The 11,669-nt window shown below is 41.1% G+C and overlaps 1 non-coding gene across 1 annotated transcript; it reads right to left on the reverse strand.

Moving 5' to 3' along the window:
• Positions 1 to 5,273: 5,273 nt before the first annotated feature.
• LOC122687187 lies at positions 5,274 to 5,380 on the reverse strand. The gene has a single exon (XR_006339079.1). It is a non-coding gene; the product is annotated as a U6 spliceosomal RNA (small nuclear RNA).
• Between the last annotated feature and the right edge of the window lie 6,289 nt (positions 5,381 to 11,669).

Genomic DNA, 11,669 nt, shown 5'->3' on the forward strand with positions numbered 1-11,669 from the left:
AGGGCTTGAACCTGGTCTCCCATGCCAGTGAAGGCACTATTCTTAATCACTGGACTATCAGGAAATTCTCTATGGTTATATTTTGTTATTATTTTCCACAAAATTATCTCACTAGACCTCAAAACAATTTGTGAGATATTGGAAATGGTACACAAGAATGTTTCACTAAACGTTTAACAATTTTTTTATCTTCTCAAAGAGCCAGCTTTGGATTCATTTTCAAACTTGTTTTGCTGTTTGCTATTTCATCAACTTATTCTTTGATCTTAATTATTTCCTTTCTTAATTTGGCTTTGACTACTTTATCTTTTCTAGTTTTTTTTTTTCTTAGTGTACTTTGCAGCTTGGGGGATCTTACTTCCCTGACCATAGGATCAAACCTATGCCCCTGGCAGTGGAAGCACAAATTCTTAACCATTGAACCACTAGGGAAGGCCCCTTTTCTAGTTTCTTACGGGAAAATTTGAGGCTGATTATTTGGGGCCTTTTATTCCTTTCTAATATAGTGCTGTAACTTCTCAAGAGCTGCTTTGCTGGCATTCTACAAATTCCAACATACTCTGTTCTCACTTTGAATCAGCTCAAAATATTTTCTAATTTCCTCTTGATTTCCTCTCTGATCCAAGGGTTATTTAAAAGTATATTCTTTTATTTCCAAATATTTAAAGATTTTCATGATATCTTTTTATTACTGATTTCTAATTCAATTCCATCGTGGCCAGAGAATATTTCTGATATGACTTGAATCCTTTTGAATTTACTGAGACTTATTTTATGGTCTATCTTGGTTAACGTTCTATCAGTTCAGTTCAGTCGCTCAGTTGTGTCCGACTCTTTGCAACCCCATGAACCACAGCACGCCAGGCCTCCCTGTCCATCACCAGCTCCTGGAGCCCACCCAAGCACATGTCCACTGAGTCGGTGATGCCATCCAACCATCTCATCCTCTGTTGTCCCCTTCTCCTCCTGCCCTCAATCTTTCCCAGCATCAGGGTCTCTTCCAATGAGTCAGCTCTTTGCATCAGGTGGCCAAAGTATTAGAGTTTCAGTTTCAGCACCAGTCCTTCCAATGAACACCCAGGACTGATCTCCTTTAGGATGGACTGGTTGGATCTCCTTGCAGTCCAAGGGACTCTCAAGAGTCTTCTCCAACACCACAGTTCAAAAGCATCAATTTTTCTGTGCTCAGCTTTCTTTATAGTCCAACTCTCACATCCATACATGACCACTGGAAAAACCATAGCCTTGACTAGCCTTGATGGCCCTTTGTTGACAAAGTAATTTCTCTGCTTTTCAATATGCTGTCTAGGTTGGTCATAACTTTCCTTCCAAGGAGTAGGCGTCTTTTAATTTCATGGGTGCAATCACCATCTGCAGTGACTTTGGAGCCCATAAAAATAAAGTCAGCCACTGTTTCCCCATCTATTTCCCATGAAGTGATGGGACCAGATGCCATGATCTTAGTTTTCTGACTCTTGAGCTTTAAGCCAACTTTTTCACTCTACTCTTTCACTTTCATCAAGAGACTCTTTAATTTTTCTTTCCTTCTGCCGTAAGGGTGGTGTCACCTGCATATCTGAGGTTATTGATATTTCTCCTGGCAATCTTGATTCCAGCTTGTGCTTCATCCAGCCGAGCATTTCTCATGATGTACTCTGCATATAAGTTAAATAAGCAGGGTGACAATATACAGCTTTGATGTACTCCTTTCCCTATTTGGAACCAGTCTGTTGTTCTTTGTCCAGTTCTAACTATTGCTTCCTGACCTGCATATAGATTTCTCAGGAGGCAGGTCAGGTGGTCTGGTATTTCCATCTCTTTCAGAATTTTCCACAGTTTGTGGTGATCCACACAGTCCTGCCCCTCTGCCTGACTGTTAAAGTGCCTTTGTTCAGAACCTGGTCCACCTGGGTCCCCTTCCTTCCCAGCAGGAAGAAAGAAATTAACACATCCCCTACCTGCCTGAGGCTTGCCATTCTATGAGATGTTTGCAAGATTTAATGGCCTTTTTACCTTGCTTCCTCACCTTCTCCCATCTCTGAGCTATAAAAGAACCTGGTATCCAGACCCTGATAAGATGGTTATTTTGAGGTGCTAGGCTGCCAAAGTCAGTGGGCTTTCTGAGTAAAGTCGTTTTCCTTACCTCAACATCTCATCTCTGGGATTCATTGGCCTGTCATGTGGACAACAGAGGGAGCTTGGACTTGGTAACACTTCTGATTAGTTGACCTTCTTGCCTTTATCCCTGGTAACATCCTTTGCTCTAACATAAAAAAGCTACTCTAACTTTCTTTTGACTAGTACTAGCGTGGTATATCTTTTTAATATTTTTACTTTTATTCTGTATGCATCTTTATATGTAAAGTGCATTTTGTTTCTTATAGGGAACATATAGCTGCTTTTAAAAATGTTTTAAAATTACTCTGTTTTATTCTTTATTACACAACACATTCAGTACAAACTTCCAGTCTTTTTATCATAGTAAAAAGTTGTTAGGATAATTAGACTTTCATATATAATTCCTTTGTGGATATTTAAGGCACAGACACACTTTTATTTAGGAGACAAATATGCTAAAACATTGGTATAAAAGGTAGATTGCTGCAATGATAAGATATATAGTCATGACTTCAAGTTGCTTTTTGTGACATTTTATACAATAAGATATTAAAATTGACCCTTCTCTTAGTTTTCTAAGGCTGCCATAATAAAAATACCCTAAGACTAGGTAGCTTAAATCGCAAAAATTGATTTACTCAGTTCTGGATGCCATAAATCCAAACTTAAGGTATTGGCAGGATTAATTTCTTTTTTAAAAATTAATTAATTAAAATTGTAGTATAATTGGTTTACACTGTTCTTTTAGTTTTTGCTGTACAACATTAGTCAGCTATATGTATACATATATCCCTTTCTTCATGCACCCTCCTCCCACCAGCCCTCATCTCATGCCCTCTTGGAAATCACAGACCACAGCGTTCCTTGTGCTATAGAGCAGCTTCCCACTAACTCTCTTTTTTACACATAGTAGTGTATATATGTCAGTGCTAATTTCTCAATTCGTCCACTCTCTCCTCCCTTTCTGTATCCACAAGTTTGTTCTAGACATCTGTTTCTCTAGGCCTGCCCTGCAAATAGATTCATCAGTATCATTTTTTTTCTAGATTGCACACATATGCATTTGTTTGATGTTGTTTACTCAGTTTATTCGGTAAGTTGTGACCCTTTTGCAACACCACGAACTGCATAGCCCACTGCCCCACTGCCGGGGTCCAGCTTCGGCAGGATCCAGGGGGTACCCTCAGGATGAACGGCGTCGGCGAGAGATAGACACGTGAGACGAGCCTTGATAGGGCCAAGTCTGCGAGGGAGAGAGAGAGAAAAAGAGAGAGAGAGAGAGAATGACCAGACGGGGGTGCAGAGAGTCTGGAAGAGTCTGGCAATGCTTTATTTTTTACCATAGCTTTTATACCCTAAGTTAGTACATTTCTAAGGGGAAGATAGTTTAACATTACGTCAGCTTGTCCTTCACGAAACCAGGGTGTTTTCTGCATACTTCTTTGTTTATGAGGGTCTTGTACATTATCTTCTGGCCTGGGGGCCTATTAACATTTTATGCAAGTCAGGTGAATGTAAACCTATTTTCTGCTCCTATGGTGACCTTCACTGAAAGGTAGCGGTCTCATAGGGCAACAGTACAGAGTAGAAATATAACCTTGTTAACACAAAAATTAATCCTTCTGCAGAAGTTGTCAGTTGCGTTTATTTAAGAAGTTTACCCCACATTGACTCTGCGGCTTCAATGAGGCAGCTTCTGCCTAGCACTCCTGACTGACAATTAACAACCATCTCATTGTTACCACACTAGGGCTAAGTTCTTATTTCTCTAGATCTTTAACTATATTAACAATGGTTTTTATAACACAACCTTAGCACATTAAAGGCAAAAATACAGCAAGCAAAAACACAGCAAGCAAACATCAACCCAATAACCACCTATAGAATAATTTTTCTTATGTTTTCTAATAGGACTCCTTTACCCCTTGAAAGGGCTCTATATCTATTAGGGCTTTTTATATAATCAGGTTCTTTATGCTATTTTATGATTAGGATATTATAAGCAATCATGCATATTAGTACCAAGGGCATAAATGCATTTGGCTAACAAACTACCAGCAAAGGAGTTTAAATTAAAACACTCCTTTCACCCTAAATAATCTCATAAAATACCACCACCCAAAAAACTTATAAAGTTCTAAATTGATTCTTATTTGGAAAGAAATCTGGGAAGGCCTTCTGCCTATGTTACAGAAATTAGGGAGTAGTCTATTAAAGCAAGCATCAGAAGAAAAGATACCATCTTTAAGGTGAGTGCCGGGGGCAGCTTTGGGGCAGCTTTTCAGAATCCCTGAAAACCTGATCCGCCTTGCCCGTCAGGCTTTCTCCCCATGACCTTGTCATGGGTGGGATCTTGGGATCTCATGAGCTAGCCTTTTCGGAATCCTTGAAAACCTGATCCGCCTTGCCCATCAGGTTTTCTCCCTGATGACCTTGTCATGGGTAGGATCTCATGTGCTGGCTCCGGGCAGCCCTCCAGGATCCTCTGGCCGTAGAATTTTCCAGGCAAGAATAGTGGAGTGGATTGCCATTTTCTTCTCCAATATATGCATTTCAGAGGTAGAAGACTTTTCCCACGCCCACTCACCAGCCCCACCCAGAAAGCACCTGTGGTTGCATCTATCTATCAAAATATTCCAATCACTCCAGGTAACATCACAGAGACTCTCACGTGGGCAGAGGAAACCTTGGCCAAATCACTTGATGTTTCTGGTTTCATTTTTTCCTATCTCTAGCTACAAACACAAATCTGCTCAGTTAAATTGCTTTGAGAATAAAATGTAAAGGGGTTGGAACTTAAAATCTGCATTCTTCCCCCTAATAATGAAATCATTACTCTGTAATCTTCAAATGAATTGACACTGACCCCCTATACCCTCACCTCTAATATTTAACATTTTTATTGTTTCTGCCATTACAGGAGTTAAGTTATGTTTGTATTGGTTTAGCAAATAGAAACTGGGTACATGAAGACCAACTGTGCAATATTAATTGGGAAACTGAGTAAATACAAAAATACATGAAAATTGAGACTTCACTTTTCAAACAAAAAACCTTGACTGGTTTGATTTTGGCAATACATTTAAGACTTTCTGCTAATCATTTACTATTTTGTGACCTCTGTTACTTAATATGTTTTTTTTCTTTTTTTCTTTTAAAATATGGAACGCTTCACGAATTTGCGTGTCATCCTTGCGCAGGGGCCATGCTAATCTTCTCTGTATCATTCCAATTTTAGTATATGTGCTGCCGAAGCGAGCACTTAATATGTTTTTAATAGATAATTTTAGTTCTCTGAGATCAAATGGATGGCTAACAGGGTGAATGAGTTCAACTCTTCCTGTCTCTTCAGGCATCACTGTGTTTTAAGGTTACACATCTAGGAAAGGAAATAATTTTTGGTTGTGTCATTGGAGCTTGAAATCTCACTGGGGTGATAGGATATGTTCATAGAAAGATAATCATGTGTGAAGCACCAAAGGCTGGAAGAGATGGAAAGAGCAGGGGAAATTTACATGAAGGAGCCATCTCTCTGGTCTTCCCTATTTTTTTATTTGACTGTGCTGGGTCTTAGTTGCAGCATGTGGGATCTAGTTCCCTGACCAAGGATTGAACTCCAGCCCCTTCCATTGGGAGCTCAAAAATCTTAGCCACTGGACCATGAGGGAAGTCCCTGACCTTCAGTTTAAGAAAGAGGTCATGTAAGCCCTTCAGTATGACCTGCTTCGTCTAGTCCAAATACAAGCACAATCACCACATTTTCATTTTTCCAACAAAACACTCAAGTACGCACATGCCTTATTCATAAAAATTCAGCGTTTCCCTCTCTCCTTGGAGCATCTTCATATGCTCCCCTTCCAGCTGTATTTATGAAACGTGGGTCTCACTCAGTCTTCCTCAGTGCAGAAGAATGCTTTTGAGAGTCGTATTTCTCTGGACCAGAGACTGGTTGTTGCAATATGTGGTGCTAGGACTGGATCACACACACACACACACCAGATCCTCAAGATGGAAATCTGAGATTGGTCATCAAATTGTTGGGGCTGGAGTATAGTGACAACCATATGGCCAATGAAAACTAGGACGAGGGTGTGGCATAACCGGCAAAGGAGGTATTTGAGTTATAGCCTGTGATTGCGTAGGATAAACTGCTTTTCACAGACAAGCCTTTGGGACATTGAGTAATTGTGGTATTTAACGTTTCTTTGGGAATGATGGTGCAAAGACTGTGAGGTTGGATAACGGCTCATGACTATACCAAAGAGCATTAAAAAAAGAAAACAACAAACCCAGAACATTAAATACTGTTTAAGGTCACCAGAGAACCCAAGAACTTTGATGATGGCCCTAGAAAAATCACTAATCCTTCGTAGACACAGAACTGAGAGAGACTGATTCAGCAGTCTCTCTACTTTTCTGTCATAAACCATAGGGCCTTAATTAAGCACTAGGATGCTGAGAATTGAAATGGGGACATTTGTGTGGATTTGAACAAATAAATGATTTTGAAACACCAAAGGTCCCTAAGTCACCATTACAAGTGGATTCCCCCTCTTTGTGTCCAGAGAGATTCCTTTCCCTGGTTGAAAGCACCTTGTTAAGTTGGAGTGCTATTCTAAAAGATAAGGTGTATGCTTTAGTTCAGAAATGAAATTAATGTTTCTCCCACAGTCAGACACTGGTCCAGGATTCAAGTGGCAGAAGTTATAATAGCTGCTCTCATAAACCTAAAATTTGCTTCCCATTTTTAACTCCTGCAGTTTTAGTGGGCTTTCTTCATTTCTGAGGGGAGAATGCATCTACCAGGAGACACATCAGTGGTTCCAGGTGAACTGGTTTTGGAGGCTTCCCTTGCCCCACTAAATCAATATGCAAAGAAGAAGGTAAATTACAGACTGGAGTAATTGATTCCTATTATAAGAGGATATAGGGTTGCTACTACATGGGCGGCAGCGGGGATGGCAGGTAAGACTAGGTCAAACCAGGGGCTCCCTCGAATGCCTCTTCATACCCTTAAGTCCAGTAGTAAAGCTTAAGAGAATAACTGTATGAATCCAATTAAGGCAGGATTCTGATCCTTCAGGAATGGAGATTTAGGTCACAATAGTGGACACGACTGAAGTGATTTAGCAGTAGTAGCAGTAGGTAAAGAATCCCAATCTGCTGAGTTTCTGGCTGAGGTGAAAGGCAAGATGGAGTGGGTAGTAGGAAAAAATTTACAACAGCTACGCATGTTTTCTACTTTGTTGTTCCGTACATGCTATTTATGTGAGGATTTTCAATGGTATTTAAATTTATGATTTATTCTTTAGGCAACAGATTAGTCCAGAGTGATTGTGACTGAATTAGGTAAATATTAACATAAACTAGAGAGAGATGAGGACTGTTGGAAATTTATTTTGTTTTTGAGGAGAGAGTGAACGGATCTTTACATGTATGAAGGACAGTGACACCTTCTTAGGCAAAAACACATAAGCACAAATGCTATAACATGGGTGAATCTGAGGACATTATGCTAAAGAAGCCAGTCCCCAAAAGACAAATACTACATGATTCCACTTATATGAGATTGCTATTTGTGCCATTGTGCCATATGCTCAGTTCAGTTCAGTCGCTCATTCGTGCCCAACTGTTTTCTAACCCATGGTCTGTAGCCTACTGGTCTCCTCTGTCCATGGGATTTCCCAGGTAAGAATACTGGAGTGGGTTGCCATTTCCTTTTCCAGGGCTCTTCCTGACCAAGGGTTTGAATCCGCATCTCTTGTGTCTCCTGAATTGGCAGGAGGGTTCTTTACCAGCTGAGTCAGCTAACTGTTACTGGAAGGGGGACCCCTTCCAGGGCCCGAGAGTGGGCTCTTGTCTAACACTCGGAAATGAATTGTGTCCAAGGAGACATGCATGCTGACATAACAAGAGACTTTCCTGGGAAGTGTTGCCCGGGTGGAGAGCAGTAGGCTAAGGGAACCCAGGAGAACTGCTCGGCCATGTGGCTCACAGTCTTGGATTTTATGGTGATCGGGTGAGTTTCTCCGTTGTCTTTGGCCAATCATTATGACTTAAGGTCCTTCCTGGTGGTGCATGGTTTGCTCAGCCAAGATGGATGCCAACGAGAAGGATTCTGGGAGGTGGTAGGACACATGGATCACCTTTTGACCTTTCCTGAATTCTTCCCATTGGTGGTGGCTTCTGAGTTTTGTGTTCATTACCAGGACCTCCTGTCATAAAATAATTCATGAAAATGGTTAGTATGGTACCTGGCCAGGGTGGTTGGTTTCATTCAGTGTTCTTTGCCTAACATAATCACCTTAACTAAATCAAATATCTATATGTGTGTGTGTGGGTGTATGTCTGTATATGTCTATGTATCAAGGACATCTTAAGAAACTTTGTCAGATGCCTGCTGAAATCTTTAACAGGATCTCCCTACAGTTTTCTTCAGATTCATCAGTCTTTATAAGCATATGCATTTACTTTGGCATTCTATTTCTTTATTGAACCTGAGAGGTCGGGTCAATGATCACTGCTTCCTTTTCAAAACCATCACAAGCCATTGGTTTAATACTGCACTTTGGAATTTTACATGATGGCAGTTTCCAGAATGATTCATTTCTTTCCTTTGAAACATTAGATAAAGATCTTCAGTCTTATTTTGACACCACTCCTTTTCTTTTGTCATTATTATGCAATAAGCACTGACTATGCAATAAGCGCTGATTGGAAGGACAGATGCTGAAGCTGAAACTCCAATACTTTGGCCACCTGATGTGAAGAACTGACTCACTGGAAAAGACCCTGATGCTGGAAAAGATTGAAGGCAGGAGGAGAAAGGGACAACAGAGGATGAGATGGTTGGATGGCATCACCGACTTGATGGACATGAGTTTGAGCAAGCTCCGGGAGTTGGTGACGGATAGAGAAGCCTGGTGTGCTGCATTCCATGGGGTTGCAAAGAGTCAGACATGACTGAGTGACTAAATTGAACTGAACTGAACTGATGTAATAAGCTAGTGAGATAATTTTCCATTCAACACCCAAAATCAGAAATATGATTCTGAGGCAGGGTGCCAGTGGCTCCCTAGTGGCTCAGATGGTGAAAAATCTGCATGCAATGCCAGAGACCCAGGTTTGATCGCTGGTCGAGAAGATCCCCTGGAGAAGGGAATGGCTACCCACTCCAGTATTCTTGCCTGGAGAATTCCGTGGACAGAGGAGCCTGGCGGGCTAAAGTCCATTGGGTTGCAGAGTTGGACACAGCTGAGCGACTAACACAGTCAGAGTGGTGGGAGAGGTTGCCTCATGGAGGTCACGACCCACAAGAGTACATTTTCCTCCCCATCACAGTTGTAGGGGACCTGGTGAAAATGCTGTGATATTTGCCTTTCCTGTGTATTATATGCCCCATACCCCAGTTTAGAAGCTGAGAGAATTAATCAATGCCTCAGGCCCTCCTGCCTTTATCACCCTCACCTGCTTGTCTTTCTGAGTAAAACCACTCAAATATCAAGAGATAAGGTTTTAAACAATAGAGAGATTGGCTTAAGGAAGATTTCAGCTCTGAGATAGGACTCTGGGAAGACCTGAAAGGATAGGAGGGAAAATCCAAGGGCATGTACAAGGGTAGAGGGAACAGAAGGGAGGAGGTGGTGGGGCCAGGGCAGGGAGAGGACTGGCTATGGGGCCGATGGACGCTCATTCATCTCACCCTCCTCCCCACCTCTCAGTCACAGGCTCACTTACCAGTCAGGGGGCTGGGGATGGAGACGACAAGCCTTCTCTTGGCCTCAGACCCGCTCTGCTTGGGTAGGTGAGTGAAGAATTTGCTACATCCCTGTTTAAAAAGCATAGTTGTAAATGAATGCACAGCGATGAGCCCCCCCAAGGTTAAACACAGCCCCTAGAGAGGTCTGGAGGGAGTCTCTCCTCGCCATTCTAGGCCTGGGAAGCATCTGCAGGCAATGTCCCTGGCAGTTTCCCCTTTGCCCTGTAGGCCAAGTTCTTCATCCATTTGATCCACTTCCCCAGGGAGCTCTCCTCTGTGGCTTTTTGTCTAATCTGAGTTTTCCAAGTGATGTCCCATGCCTTGCCAAATTTCCCAGAGCCAACTTGGACAAAGGCCAAAGGGGGACTTCAGTGAATCCTATCCTTTCCGTGTTCTGGGTTTATCATTGCGATCAAGACCTCTTTTCCATAGGGAAATTGGAAGGTCTCTTATTATGAATGAAAACAGAAGTGGCTGGTTAACAACACCAGTTCTTAATTACCTGATTATTTTGTCTTGGCAAGCTTTCCTGATCTGAAAAACAAGAGGGGGAGAGAAGACATCTTTGCAAAAGACAAAAAAAAAAAAAAAAAAAGCTAGTGCTCTTAATAACTTCTTTGAAATATACTTGCTGTTGAATGTTGGTCTTTCTGGGCTTAGAATTTGGCTTTGTGGGTGTCCTAGCTTCAAAATGAATAATCTCAGATCCAGGAACTACCAAGTGGGACATGGAGGTGATTTGAGTGAACAGAATAGCAGTCTATAACTTATTTTCTTCCTACTATTTGGTATTTTCTCTGCCATATGTAAATCACCCAATCCAGGCTTTGGAGAGAAACTCCACAGATTTTTTTAATCTTTTTAATAATGGTAAAACATACATAAGATTTACCATCGACACCATTTCTAAGCATACAGTTCAGTTGTGTGAAGTACATTCACATTGTTGTATAATCAATTGCCGGGGTCCAGCCTCGGCAGGATCCAGGGGATACCCTCAGGATGAACGGCGTCGGGGGGAGGGAGAGAGAGAAGACACGTGAGACCAGCATTGATAGGGCCAAGTCTGTGTTTTACTTTTTGACAACCGGTTTTATACCCTTTCTCAGAACGTTTTCAAGGTACAAGATGCTTACTCATGATTACACAGGATTAGTATTACATCATTTTGTTTTTTAGGGAAAGCAGGATGTTTTTTGCTTTCTAATTCTATAGTAATTCTTAGCACATGATCTTCTGGCCTTGAGGCTATTAACATTTTATGCAGGTCAAGTGAATGTAAACCTATTTTCTGTTTTTTATGGTGACCTTAACTGAAAGGTAGCAGTCTCATAGGGCAATAGTACAGAGTAGAATTATATCTTTGTTAATACAAAAATTAATCCTTCTGCAAAAGTTGTCAGTTGCATTTATCTAAGAAGTTTACCCCATACTGACTCTGCGACTTTGGTGAGGCAGCTTCTGCCTAGCACTCCTGGCTGACAATTAACAACCATTTCATTGTTACAACACTAGGGCTAAGTCCTTATTTCTCTAGATCTTAAACTATATTAACAATGGTTTCTATAACACAACCTTAGCACATTAAAATCAAAAACACAGCAAGCAAACATCAACCCAATAACCACCTATAGAATAATTTTTCTTATGTTTTCTAATAGGACTCCTTTACCCCTTAAAAAGGCTCTATGTCTATTAGGGCTTTTATATAATCAGGTTCTTTATGCTATTTTATAATTAGGATATTATAAGCAATCATGCATATTAGTACCAAGGGCATAAATGCATTTGG

Source organism: Cervus elaphus, chromosome 30 (assembly GCF_910594005.1).
Source record: "Cervus elaphus chromosome 30, mCerEla1.1, whole genome shotgun sequence".
Classification (NCBI taxonomy): Eukaryota; Metazoa; Chordata; class Mammalia; order Artiodactyla; family Cervidae; genus Cervus; species Cervus elaphus.